The following is a 13,778-nucleotide window of genomic DNA, read 5'->3' as shown; positions in this document are numbered from 1 at the left end:
TCCAAGGAACTCAAATGCAATTGGACTTCTTCAATGAGCACATTGATGCCAGACTAGCTTGTTTTACAAACCGAGAACAAAAGCCAGAGGCTGATGAAGCAGTGTGGTTTAACTCATAACAAAGAGTGCTAGATTGCTGGGGGGCGAGGGGGAGAGTTCTCATTAAAATGAATTTTGTGGTGGGTGATCGTGGAATTTATGATATATAAATGAAGTTGGATTAATTAGAGCAGATCACCATTCCTCCTCCTCCTCCTCCTCCTCCTCCTCTTCTTCTTCTTCTTCTTCTTCTTCTCCTCCTCCTCCTCCTCCTCCTCCTCCTCTTCAAACTCCTATCTTTAATGCTAGGATACTACAGTGAATATATGACATTTATACAATAACATGAACAGCAAACATTAGACTTATCCTACAATTTGGATATGGAATAGCATAGCAGCAGTTTATAACCTAAGCTGAAACCTTGAAGTAAGACTGAAATATCTCAAACAGCAAGATTGTGCAGCCAACATCTGATGGCAAATTTAAATTTTAATGTAGCAATGAAATGGTGCAATTGTACAATACAACTAAACAACAATCCAAAGGTGTTTTTTTTTAAAAACCCAATCAGAATAGTAAAAGTGAGAAATATACCATGATTTTTTAAAAGAAAACATTTTTGGAACAAGAGGAATAGAAAATGATAGGATTACAGAGTTAGACAAAGATCCATTCAGTTTTCAAATCTTTGCAGTATGCCAGAAAACCAGTCAAATCATCTATGGTACAAACCTGTCTAGATTTTCTTGAAAACTTACAGATAATCCAAACCTTCATTTTAGTTTCAGTGTTGGACAGATCTTACCATCTTGAATTTTTTTGCTATATTTAAATGAAATCTATGGAGCTGCATCTTAGAACCATTATTTTTGATGTAAATATCTATAATCATGGAAAATAGTTCTTGAGGGCTTTCCTCTATGTATGTAAATATGCCTATGAAGTCTTCCCTAAGTCCTTTTTTTTCAGAATTAACACCCCATTCTTTAGCCTATGCTCGCTGGATATATTCTCAAATCTTTCTATTATCTCCATTGGTCTCTCAGCCTTTTCTAACTTGTTCATATCCTTTGGTAACGTAATGTACAGAATTTCATCATATGTGTCATATTTACATTGTAGAAAATATTGCATACATACAAAACTCTGAAGACCCACCTCTGCTGGCAGGCTTGTGGCCATTGAAACGGATATTTTGCCCCAATGAATGAATGTAGGATGTATGATGTATGAATCTGTTTGTTTAGTTATTAACTGTGGGTTTTTTAGAATATAATTTTATGTAGATTTCTAATATGTTATAACCTGTCATGAGCCTCGGGAGAAGGGTGGCATAGAAATTGAATAAACAAACAAACACATAAATGCACACACACACAAACACTTATATATATATTACAAGGGTGGTCTCAACAGGACAGAATGGAGAGGAGTAATGATTTCATATGTCTTAGATATGAATTCCAATGCAGCCAGCACTGTCCTGTGCACGGTCCTTGTAGCGAACCCATCAACTCAAAAGTTTCTTATTTCATAGTAAAATCACACTCTTCATTGATAAAAGAACATACAGTGGAAAGCAGATTTGAATGGCAAGGAAAAGGGAGTTATTTCTCTCTCTAGAGTGAAGCATCAACAAAGTCTGGCAAAGGTGCCAAACTTATCATTCAAGACTATAAATCAGATCACCGAAATTCCGGGCAAAAATCATTTAGCAGAGAATGTCTTTTACTGGGGCAGAAATCATGGTTTTGAGACCTTTTTCAATATAAATTTTATAATGAGAAGCATCCTCTTGTGAAAGCAGACACACGTTTTTAAGGCTCTCAAATGATAATCCTGAGCCATTTTTCCCAAAAACAGACTAAGATTATGAATTTAAATCAGACTTTCCTCTTAAAGCCATAGCAGATATCTCAAGAGAAGAGTGAAACTGTCCCAGAATTTTTGTTTTGTTTTAACCACCTAAGTTAAACTATTTAATCATGAGACATTTACATTTCATTAATTGGCACAATTTATAGCCTCTTGAAACTTTCTACCAGCTGATCTTTAAAGATGCAATTCAACCTTGAATGTGAAAGCCTCTAGCAATTTTATCAGCAGAGAATCTATGTTGCTGTACAAAATAGGAACAAAAGTATTTAAATTCCTATTAGGAATTATCAAACACAGAAATGCCAACATTTTAAATATTGTTTGGTACCAAACTCTAAAATGCATGGCAGAACCTAGAGGAACAGTTACTTTAAAAATATTGGTGGTGGTAGTATACATTAGTGGTGATACTTCAAGAAATATTCTATATTTCTATCTTGCGTAAGAAACTCATCATTCAGAGAAGTTAACTTTAAGAAATATTTATTCTTCCATATTTAGATATCAATTTATCCTCCAGAAAGCCTTTCATGCTTAAATTTAGGAGCAGTGTCTTCTCTGAAAGAAATTATAAATCTCTGGTTTCTTTACATTCAGAATCATCACTGAACAGTTCGTTTATTTTCTTTAGGGAAATGGAACATAACTTCATGGTGTATATTTTCTTTGCTTCTTTCATCCTTTTAAAGGATGTTGGCTTCAGTTCTTGACTCATGTCCCTTATATGTTGCTGTATGTTTCCAGTTCTGGGAATGTGATTCTTATAGTGGAATAGCCAAACAGATCTTGATCTTCTCAAAACTGGAATAGAAACTTCTTCCAATGCTTTAAAGAAAACAAGTAAACATCATTTCAATTGACTTAAAGCCTCTTTGTTTCCTAAAAGAGGAAAAAATATACTAAAATCAGGACAGGATATTGGTGCAAGCGGTCAAGAGCAGATTTTTCTAACCCAGAAGTGTGGGAATCAGAACTCTGCTCATGCATGGTCCTGAGCATTTAGATCAACAAATCTGGAGGATGTCAAATTTGTTGGACTAGAGACTTATAATTGCAATCATTGGTTAGTATAGAGCTAGTCATTAAGTTACAACTATATTGGCATCTGTCCATCACATTTGTAACTCATAGTGGTCATAAATAGAATTCTGGTGAGTGATTCTATGGTTGGTGGATACAGGACCAACCACATGAGCCGGGGTGGCGCAGCAGGTAGAGTGCTGTACTGCAGGCCACTAAAGCTGACTGTAGATCAGAAGGTCAGCGGTTCATATCTCATCACCGGTTCAAGGTTGACCCATCCTTCCATCCTTCTGAGGTGGGTAAAATGAGGACCCGGATTGTGGGGGCAATATGCTGGCTCTGTTAAAAAGTGCTATTGCTAACATGTTGTAAGCCGCCCTGAGTCTAAGGAGAAAGGCGGCATAGAAATTAAATAAATAAATAAACAAACAAATTTTACATTTTTTACAATGATTATTAAGCAACACCACAGTTAAGTGAACCAGCGGTTTGCTACGGACGGTTTAGCCAAAAATGAAAAGTAAAACCATTCAGCAAAACCATTATAAAATATGGTCATGTAACCATGGTACACTCTGAATGGCTATAAACATGGTTTTAAGTTGTTAAGCCTCTGCAGTGCATTCACATGACTGTAATGGTGGAGGCATAACATTTATATACATTTGCTCTAAATCGACATTACAGATCTATGTAAGAGTTACGATTTGCACCAGGTTTGTGGATGCATTGCACATCTGCATTATATCAAGGCTTATCAGTTACTTTGACCTAATTGAATTAGGAAATAGAATAATCTCTTTATCTTAAGGTGCTCGTGATAATGTGCTCCATAAATAAGTCTTCTTGAAATTAAGGCAATTGAATATCATGAATAAGAAAGAAAGAAACATCAAGAAAGCTATATAGTTATTTCTTTATATCAGATACATTCCCATCATAAAGAAACCAGAATATAAAGTTCGATATGTCTAGTTTAATGAACAGAAAGACCAGAAGTGACATTATAGCAATGTTCCGATATCTCAGGGGCTGCCACAAAGAAGACAGAGTCAGGTTTTTTCCAAAAATATGTTCAGAAATGTTCAAATTAGTATGGCAATGCCAAAGATAGTCACAAATTTCTGATTTTGCAGCCTAACGTAGATAAAAATGAATAAAATTGCACAAAAATGGGGGGGGGGGCCTTTTCTGAGCAAAATAAACAAATAAGCATCTTTTTTTTCATTTCAAATTTCATCTCATTGTGTTCAGAAACATTCAAATTAGTATACTAGCAAAAAAAAGTATTCAAAAAAACAATTCCAGTAGCTAAAACCAACCTATTTTTACTTCGGGTCTAAAAGGACCCATAGGAGTACAAGTGTAAGTATTTTTGCTCAGCAAAAACTAAGCACCCCCCCCCCAAAAAAAAACCCCCACCCACCCCCTTAGAAAGAACCCCTCAAATGAGACACAATCATGTAATTTCAAGTTTCTGATATGCAGGGAAAAATTTTTACAGGGTCTAAAAGTTTCATTTTGGGTCTAAAAGGACCCGAGCAGAACAGTAGAATTAAATTGCTGTGGTCACGCACACATGCAAAGTGTGCATACACACATGGGGCAATCCTGAGCGAACCAGCAGCAAAATGATCCAGAACCCGCCCCTGCTCCAAATCTAAAGGAACAGATCACAGTTTATCAGATTAAAGTATATTTTTATCACCAGGCATGAGGATTATGTATGTGTGTTTGTCTATTGTATTATTAAGTGTTAGCCTCCCTGAGACCTAATTGTTTTAATATTTGATAAATGAAAACAGATGTATTAAGTTCATCCAGCACTGCCTTGTCAGGAAGATCATAAAAATATAACAATGTTTTCTTTGTTTCTGAACATATAGAGAGACAAAATGCAAACATTAATTACAGGACTGTGGAAAAATATCACAAACATAATGAAGTATGGTGGCTAATATCCATACGATATGCTACTGTAAATTGGAATCCCAAATAAACAAAGCACAATGTATGTGTTGTATAGTTTGCTATAGCTAAACCTAATTATAGTCCTATAACCCAAAACAATGAAGAATTGCTAATTTACAAGACACCCAATCAGGTTTCTGGAAGACAAGATGCAGGGCTACTTTCCCAGTGGTATATTATTATTATTATTATTTTATTATTTATTAGATTTGTATGCCACCCGTCTCCGAAGACTTGGAGCAGTATAACTTTTATAAATACATTTCAGAGAAGGAGAAAAAATTGAAATAAAATGTTGCAGTTTAAAATATTTATTCAAAGCCTTTTTTAACAGCCTGTAGCTGCTTTCCCCCCTTCAATGTAGGATTTGATGCCCAAAGCAGAAATTCGCTGGTTTCAATTTTTGTTCAATCTACACAATATCCCTAGGTTTGAGCCACTTTTTTGAACTATCCTTTGGGAATAAATTGATTGTTAGCATCTGGAATAGCAGCGAAACAAATTGGTTTTCTTATCTAGATTCTAGAACTTCCTAGAGGTTTTTCCGTTTCTGTGAAGTCAATCAGCATTTTCATATGACAAAGAAAAGATGAAAGCCAAATCAGTCTAAAGCTATCTAACAAATCCTGCAGCTATCTTTGATTTTGGAACAGCATAACTCTCATTCCTAATCACACAATCATAACATAACATAGAAAATGCCCCTAATTTTCCCTGAAAACCTTTGCAGGAGGACAAATGGTTCAATGAGCTTCATTTGGTTTCTGTTTTATTAACAACACCGCAGGCCATGTCTTAAGCATGTTACAAACAATGTACAGTGATACCTCGTCTTACGAACTTAATTGGTTCCGGGACAAGGTTTGTAAGGTGAAAAGTTTGTAAGATGAAACAATGTTTCCCATAGGAATCAATGGAAAAGCGATTAATGCGTGCAACCCTTTTGCCAGCCGACGCACCCGTTTTTGTATTGCTGGGATTCCCCTGAGGCTCCCCTCCATGGGAAACCCCACCTCCGGACTTCCGTTGTCAGCGAAGCACCTGTTTTTGCACTGCTGGGATTTCCCTGCAGCATTGCAAAAACACGGAAGTCCGGAGGTGGTGTTTCCCGTGGAGGGGAGCCTCAGGGGAATCCCAGCAGCGCAAAAACGGGCGCTTTGCTGGCAACAGAAGTCCAGAGGCGGGGCATCCCAGTGGTGGCAGCTTGGGTTTGTAAGGTGAAAATAGTTTGGAAGAAGAGGCAAAAAAATCTTAAACCCTGGGTTTGTATCTCGAAAAGTTTGTTTGATGAAGGTTTTGTAAGATGAGGTATCACTGTATCACTGGGAAACATTGTTTCATCTTACAAACTATTGTGGATAGTTTACCAATTTCAATTTAACATGTTGCTGTTAGCTCACAACACTCTTCATCCTTTGGCATCTGGGTACCCACAAGATTGTTTCTTCCAACTAGGTTCAGACCATCCTATTAAATCATGATGAGAGATGGGTTCTTTGTTTCCCCATGTTTCTACGATGTTAGTGGAGGCAAAGCTAAAAGGAACACTTCTCCATAGCATTGCACAAACTTTAGAGAATGGGGTCAGCACAGAGATCAGCTTGGCCTCCTCCCTGGCAGCTTTTATAAATTTCTTAAACACTGAGTTTTCTACAAGGAACGTCACCTGGATGTCTTGTTGTTTTCCTTTTTCTTTCCTACTCTGGCTTTGCAATCTAGATTGCATGTTGTTTTTAATGCCTTTGCTATTTTTTACTGTGACATTGTAAATCATGAGAGCTGTGATATTGCAATGAGATAAAAATGGAATTTAATATACAACACACACAGACTCACACCTCCTCCACCCACCCCACAATCCTATGAAGATTTAGGATATAGTCATCATGGTGAATTTTCCACTCGTTTGCATTAAGTTGCATTTTGGTTACAATTTTGGGGAGAATTATGGAGTCTTCTGCCAAGTACAACTGAGGTCATAAATAATTACGAGCAGGATGTACGTTCACTAACACTTCAGATGAGACAGGAGATAAACCACGTTTTACAGAAAATCCAAACCTGAGCCTTTATTTTCTTCTCTAGAATTTCTTTTACTCATTCATTCAGTTTATGTTTTCTCTTATCTCCAGGAGCTCAAGACAATTGGGGGGAAAAGATACCTGTTTAATACTGCATGATTTACTACATATGCATTGCTTCCTTTAGTGCATTTCTACTAGTGGCACCCCTTTATTCTACTGTGGTATTCTTACCTATAAAGAAGTTATGGAAGCAAACATGGCTTTCTTTCCCATTGCTTAAACAATGATGCTTAGAAGTAAGTTGGGCTGTGAAATGGTGCTTGGGCAAAAATCACCCAGTGAAGCTTCAAAACTGCAGGCAGACTTAAAGTGAAGTTTCTCTGATGCAGTCAACTACCAAATCACATTAATTCCCAATAATGACTCCTTGTGGGTAAAGGAAAGAAGTCTATGTGTCAAATATGAATGATTCTTGGTAATACTCTGAGATTTATGGAAGGTCAAAATTGTTCAGATATCTCATTGATATCTTTGTGCGCTATGCAATAATAGAAAATTCTGATTTTCCATTGATAGTGGTCACAACAGGAGATAATTCTGTTTGATGTTAAGGCAACAAGGCAGCAAGAGCTGGACATTGTCTTAATATATATCAGATTTTGCAGCTGCCTTCTTTGACCTTTTCTCTTTCTTCTGTTTCAAGCAGAGCTTTGAATTCAGAGGTCACAAGGCCATAGATAACCTTTGCATTCTGCCTGGGACTGATCTGCTTTGATAAACATTTGGTGGAAAATGAAGATCTAGAACATGCAACCATTGCTCCTACCTTCATTTCTTCATTTGCATTTGACAAGTCTCAAAATGGGGCAGTCAAAAGGAAAATACCAAAACAAGTGGTAGGGGGGAAGTAACTGCATTAAAATGAATCATCATTGCTATTGTGGTTTGTTGTTTTACATTAATTGTGCTTTTCTTCTTCAGCAAAAAAAAACCAATAGAGGTTTCTCAATAGGTATGCATTTGTGTAAGATGTTGTATCTGTTATTTTTTTTAGTTTACGTTTAAGGAGCTTCAAAGAAGCTCTTTGATTATCATATTATTTGTTTTCCCCATTCATGAACATTTCTTCCACTTATAATATCAGCTTCTGAGTAAATAGACAACTCAATGTACATCCATGAGCTAACATTATCTGACATGTGATGTGATGGCAAACTCACACTACTAACCAGAGCATACAAAACTTTTGCCAGACCAATCCTTGAATACAGCTCATCTGTCTGGAATCCACACCGCATTTTGGATATAAACACTCTAGAAAATGTCCAAAGATACTTTACCAAAAGAGCCCTCCACTCCTCCACTCGCAACAGAATACCCTACGCAACTAGACTTATAAAACTAGGTTTAGAAAGCTTAGAACTACGTCGCCTTAAACACGATCTAAGCATGGCCCATAAAATCATCTGCTACAACATTGTTCCTGTCAATGACTACTTCAGCTTCAACCACAACTACATACGAGCACACAACAGATGCAAACTTAATGTAAACTGCTCCAAACTCAACTACAGGAAATACAACTTTAGTAACCAAGTAGTTGATGCATGGAACTCACTACCAGACTCTGTAGTATCATCACCTAACCCCCAAAACTTTACCCTTAGACAATCTACTGTTGACCTCTCCCAATTTCTAAGAATTCAATAAGGGGCGTGCATAAGTGCACCAGTCCTAATGTTATACCCTGTCCTGGTGTTTCTATTTTACTAGTATCATGCATATGAAATATTACTATATCTTTGCATACCACCAATATGTACTTGACAAAACAAACAAATAAATAACAATAAATAAATTAAAGTTCTAAAAGATCTCTGTGGAAGATACTTCATGCTGACTTTCCACCTCTGAGCTATCAGAAGAACAAATAAATAAAATTATATATGGGTCACCAGGTTTAGATCATTCTTTGTATATTGCTCTTTGTAAGATCCCTAGTTAGAGAACAGACTCCAGTTTTGAAACAGGAGTAGCATCACAGCCCACTGAGATCTATCTGTCTTTATAAAAGTGGTAAAAAAAGTCAGTGTATTTTGAATGTGATTTTAGACTAAGGAAAAATCAGTCTGAAAAATGAGGCCAGCTAGGAAATGTTGCATTGCTTTCTGTGATAAAGAATCTATTGCAGTATGATTCCATCTATTGCTCCTGCTGCCTTAAGAAAGTTTAAAACATTTTAAAGATCCATTTCATCCTGGGCACCTTTTTTTAAACTATTACCATCTAGCAGACAGTACAGGACAATAAAAACAAGGACAAATGGGCTTAAAAACAGCTTCTATCCCAGAGCAGTAACTACAGCATATTGAATTCTACTGTATAGTACAATATTGATGCAATATCAGGGGTTTTCAATACAATTGTATAGAATGGGAAGAATATGTGTTTTTGTTCCATTTTTTAATGTACTGTATAATGTACACTGAAGATGTCATTTAATTTTGTTGTATGAGATGCAATGACAATAAAGTCAGCTAACTAACTTCTGATTCCCAGATAAAGGAGTTTTAGAGCTCATTTATTTCAGACACATTTGGCCTGTCTTTCTATATTAAATGGTTTCAAGGAACAAACAAGGCATGGAGTTTTCCTATTTCTACTTCTATTTATAATACTCAATGGTGGGGAAAAAATAGAGTTGAAGCAACCATGGCTTAAAACCAGTCAAACGTATCAGATCTTAGGCTTAGTGCACTATTTCTGCTTATCCCATTCTCCTTTGTTGGCATGGGCGGTACCTAATCTGATGGAGTCAGGCAGAAAAGAATATTTGCTTTAACCTATCAAAGATGTCAAAACATTGGAAGGGTTATTAAACATATCTAAATTGTAAGGGAGATTGTTATTGCCCAGCCAATGAATTAAAAGATTAGTGTCATGGATAGGATAAACCTGAGATTCCACTAGGAAATATTGCATTACTTTGTTTATTCCAAAGTGTTTGTCTCCAGCAAGTGCTCATATATTATTATCAGAAAAGATTTGAAAACTGTTGGAGTCTAAATGATCCAGGAGAGGGCTTTTTTTTTTAACCATTCAAATAAACTAAAACAAATCCTGCTGGATTAAACCCAATGTCTATATCCTATTTCCCAGCTGGGCAACCAATCTTTTATAACAGCAACTGTGGGATTGGAATTTTTATCCACATTTTTATATCCACTTGCCCAGTTTGTATTTTTCTGAGTTATTTCCAAAGCAGATACAAATCACATGATGAAGTCTATGAATCATAAGTAATGTAGTTAATATGTACAAAAATGTAAACATTATGAAAACATTAATTAAGAAAGAAAAAGTACAATAGAAAGCATTGTGTTGGATAGACCGAGAGGCAAAAATTGCACAAATTAGTTAAGGACAATGCAAAAATGCTGACATTTGAAGACATGCTTTTTTCCCCATAGTGTTAGTGTTAGTGTTGATTTATGGTGACTGCCTGGATTAAGTCCCTGCAGGTTTTTTGCCAACTGTTCCAAAATGGTTCCTTTTGCTTCCTTCCAGGGACCTCCTTCTGCCGCACGAATCCCAGCGGCCAGTTAGGTCCCATAGAGAGGGTCTTCTCCAGGTCCCGTCAACTAAACAATGCCGCTTGGTGGGACCCAGGAGAAGAGCCTTCTCTGTGGCGGCCCCGGCCCTCTGGAACCAACTCCCCCCAGAGATTAGAATTTCCCCCACCCTCCTTGCCTTTCGTAAGCTACTTAAAACCCACCTCTGCCGCCAGGCATGGGGGAATTAAGACTTTTTTCTCCCCCTAGGCCGTTACAACTGTATACATGGTATGTTTGTATGTATGTTTGGTTTTTATATATTAAGGGGTTTTAATTTGTTTTTAGTATTGGATTTTATTGTATATTTTCATGATTGTTGTTAGCCGCCCCGAGTTTTCGGAGAAGGGCGGCATATAAATCCAATAAAACTTGAAACTTGAAACTGCTTAAAATTACTCAGTGGGCTTCACACCTAAGGGAGGGTAGAACTCATGGTATCCTAGCTGGAGAAATTCATACATATAACGGCTAGGCTATTGCTTTTATAAATTATCAATTCATGAGGAAATGAGACTGAATTAAATTTGTGATTGAGAACATTTTTCCTTATTAGTTACTGGTATCCAGTTGCAAACTTAAAAAAAAAAAACCCTGATGCTTCCATCTTGCACTCCCAATTAATAGCTGTTGAATAGTCTTAATACCACTCTACTATGCCCTGGTCCGACCACACCTGGAGTTCTGGTATTCAGTTCTGGTCACCACACTTCAAAAGAGACATTGAAACTCTGGAGAAGGTGCAAAAAAGAGCAACCAAGATGATTAAGGGACTGGAATCCAAGACTTACGAAGAGAGACTGAGGGAACTGGGCATGGATAGCCTAGAGAAAAGGAGGGCCAGAGCGGACATGATAACAGTCTACAAGTGTACGAGGGGATGTCACAGAGAGGAGAGGATCACTTTATTCTCCAGGGCACCAGAGGGCCAGATGAGGAACAATGGCTGGAAGCTGACCAAGGAGAGATTCAACATGGAGATAAGGAGGAACTTCCTGAATGTCAGAGCGATCAACCAATGGAACAACCTACCAGCAGACGTTGTGACCTCCAACACTCTGGACATTTTAAAGAGAAGATTGAACTGCCACTTGACTGGTGTGCTATAGGGTTCCTGCTTGGGCAGGGGGTTGAACTTGATGGCCTTCATGGTCCCTTTCAACTCTAACAATAAATAAATAAATAAATAAATAAATAAATAAATAAATGAATGAATGAATGAATGAATGAATGAATGAATGAATGAATGAATGAATGAATGAATGAATGAATGAATGAATAATGAATGAATGAATATTTCCCATATATTTGTCAAATGAAGTCATGTAAATAGTAATCCCAACTAAGTAGTAATCACTTCTATAGCAACAAATTCCATTCATCAATGCACTGTACACAGAATTAAACGATTGCCAATCAATTTTGTTACAGTGAAAGGAAATATATTTTCCTTTCCTCCTCTGTATAGCCTATGTGTAATTAAATGCTGCATATCGTATAGGCTGAGTTAAACTTAAGTGAAATCTTCCAGTTTATTTACTGAGATTTATAGTTGAGAGAATCTATATATGTGAGTACTATAAAACTAAATCCAATAAGGACAGAATAGATGCTTAAGGTCTAACAGGAGAAGCAAATGTTTCTAAGAAAGGCACATGTTCCAATAAGAGACCTGCATATCTGAGCTTTCTGTCCCCAAAATCAGAGACAAGAGAAGAAAGGAAATGTGCTATTCTCCCCTTAGGAAGTGAACTGAGGTATAATAATACATGGGAGAGATCTTGGGAGATTGGGCCAAGAGATGCTGCAAGGGAAATAGTCAGATAAGAGACAATAGAACCTGCAGCTTGATAGAGGGCAGAACGAAAACCTAAAACCTAGAATAATAATAAAAATGATTCCATGGAGCTCCTTTAGTTCAACCCTGCTCAAGCAGGAAGACTCTATAGATTAATAATAATAATAATAATAATAATAATAATAATAATAATAATAATTTATAGGATTTGTATGCTGCCTCTCTCTGCAGACTCGGCGCGGCTAACAACAATAATAAACACATGTACAATCCAATAATAAAAAACAACTAAAAACCCCTATTATAAAACCAAACATACACACAAACATACCATGCATAACTTGTAATGGCCTAGGGGGAAGAGCTATCTCAACTCCCCCATGCCTGGTGGTATAAATGAGTCTTGAGCAGTTTACGAACGACAGGGAGGGTGGGGGCAGTTCTAATCTCCGGGAGGAGTTGGTTCCAGAGGGCCGGGGCCGCCACAGAGAAGGCTCTTCCCCTGGGGCCTACCAAACGACATTGTTTAGTCTACGGGACCCGGAGAAGGCCAACTCTGTGGGACCTTTATTTATTTTATTACTTAGATTTGTATGCCGCCCCTCTCCGAAGACTTATCAGTCGCTGGGATTTGTGCGGTAGCAGGCGGTTCCGGAGGTAATCTATAAGAAAAATCTATAAGAAAAATCTATAAGGGATAAATGGACCCAAACATTTCAGATAAATGATTGTCCAGTTTATTTCTGAAAGCCTCGTGAAAGAAACTGGGCAACCTGAAAAAAGTGGCCAATTGCTCTGATTGTTGTAAAATTTCTTGTTAGTTCTAGGTTGGTTCTCTCCTTAGTTTTTAGCCATGGTTTCTAGTCTTTACTTTTGGAAAATAGGTAGAGCCCGTCACCTGAGAAGCTCAGAAGAATGTATCCCTGGTGTCCCAGGTTGTAAAGGAAAATGTACTTTCAGACTTGCAAGATTCTATTAACATAGCTTTACATGGCATAAAATGGAGTTATCTCATGGGGTTATGATTCCTGTTTGGTTCAATCTGAGAGACGGAAGTTTTGCAAGTCTCCCACTTTTTCCCAAAGAAAAGAATTTCAGGAATGGCCACTGGAGCTCTGATTATCTGGCAACAGCATTGTGGCAGCACCAACAGCTAGTGCATAAAGAAAATGACCTATTTGCCATGATTCAATTAATGCAATAGCGTTAATTTGTTTCAGCCAGCAGCAAATTATCTCTTGATCTAGTCTCTCAAGGTCTTTCCCACATACCATTACCTATAAATTAACAATAAAAAAGGTTTCTAAATCAGGAAAAAATGCAATGAAGACAAAGATAGAAATAAGATTGTTCCTAAGGCTGTTAACAGTCAATATGATCAAAGGTTGAAAGAGTCAATACTTAGGAAATTATAAAACCTCACTCCAAATT

Source organism: Erythrolamprus reginae, chromosome 3 (assembly GCF_031021105.1).
Source record: "Erythrolamprus reginae isolate rEryReg1 chromosome 3, rEryReg1.hap1, whole genome shotgun sequence".
In the NCBI taxonomy this organism is placed as follows: domain Eukaryota; kingdom Metazoa; phylum Chordata; class Lepidosauria; order Squamata; family Dipsadidae; genus Erythrolamprus; species Erythrolamprus reginae.
Note: the sequence above shows the minus strand (reverse complement) of the source record.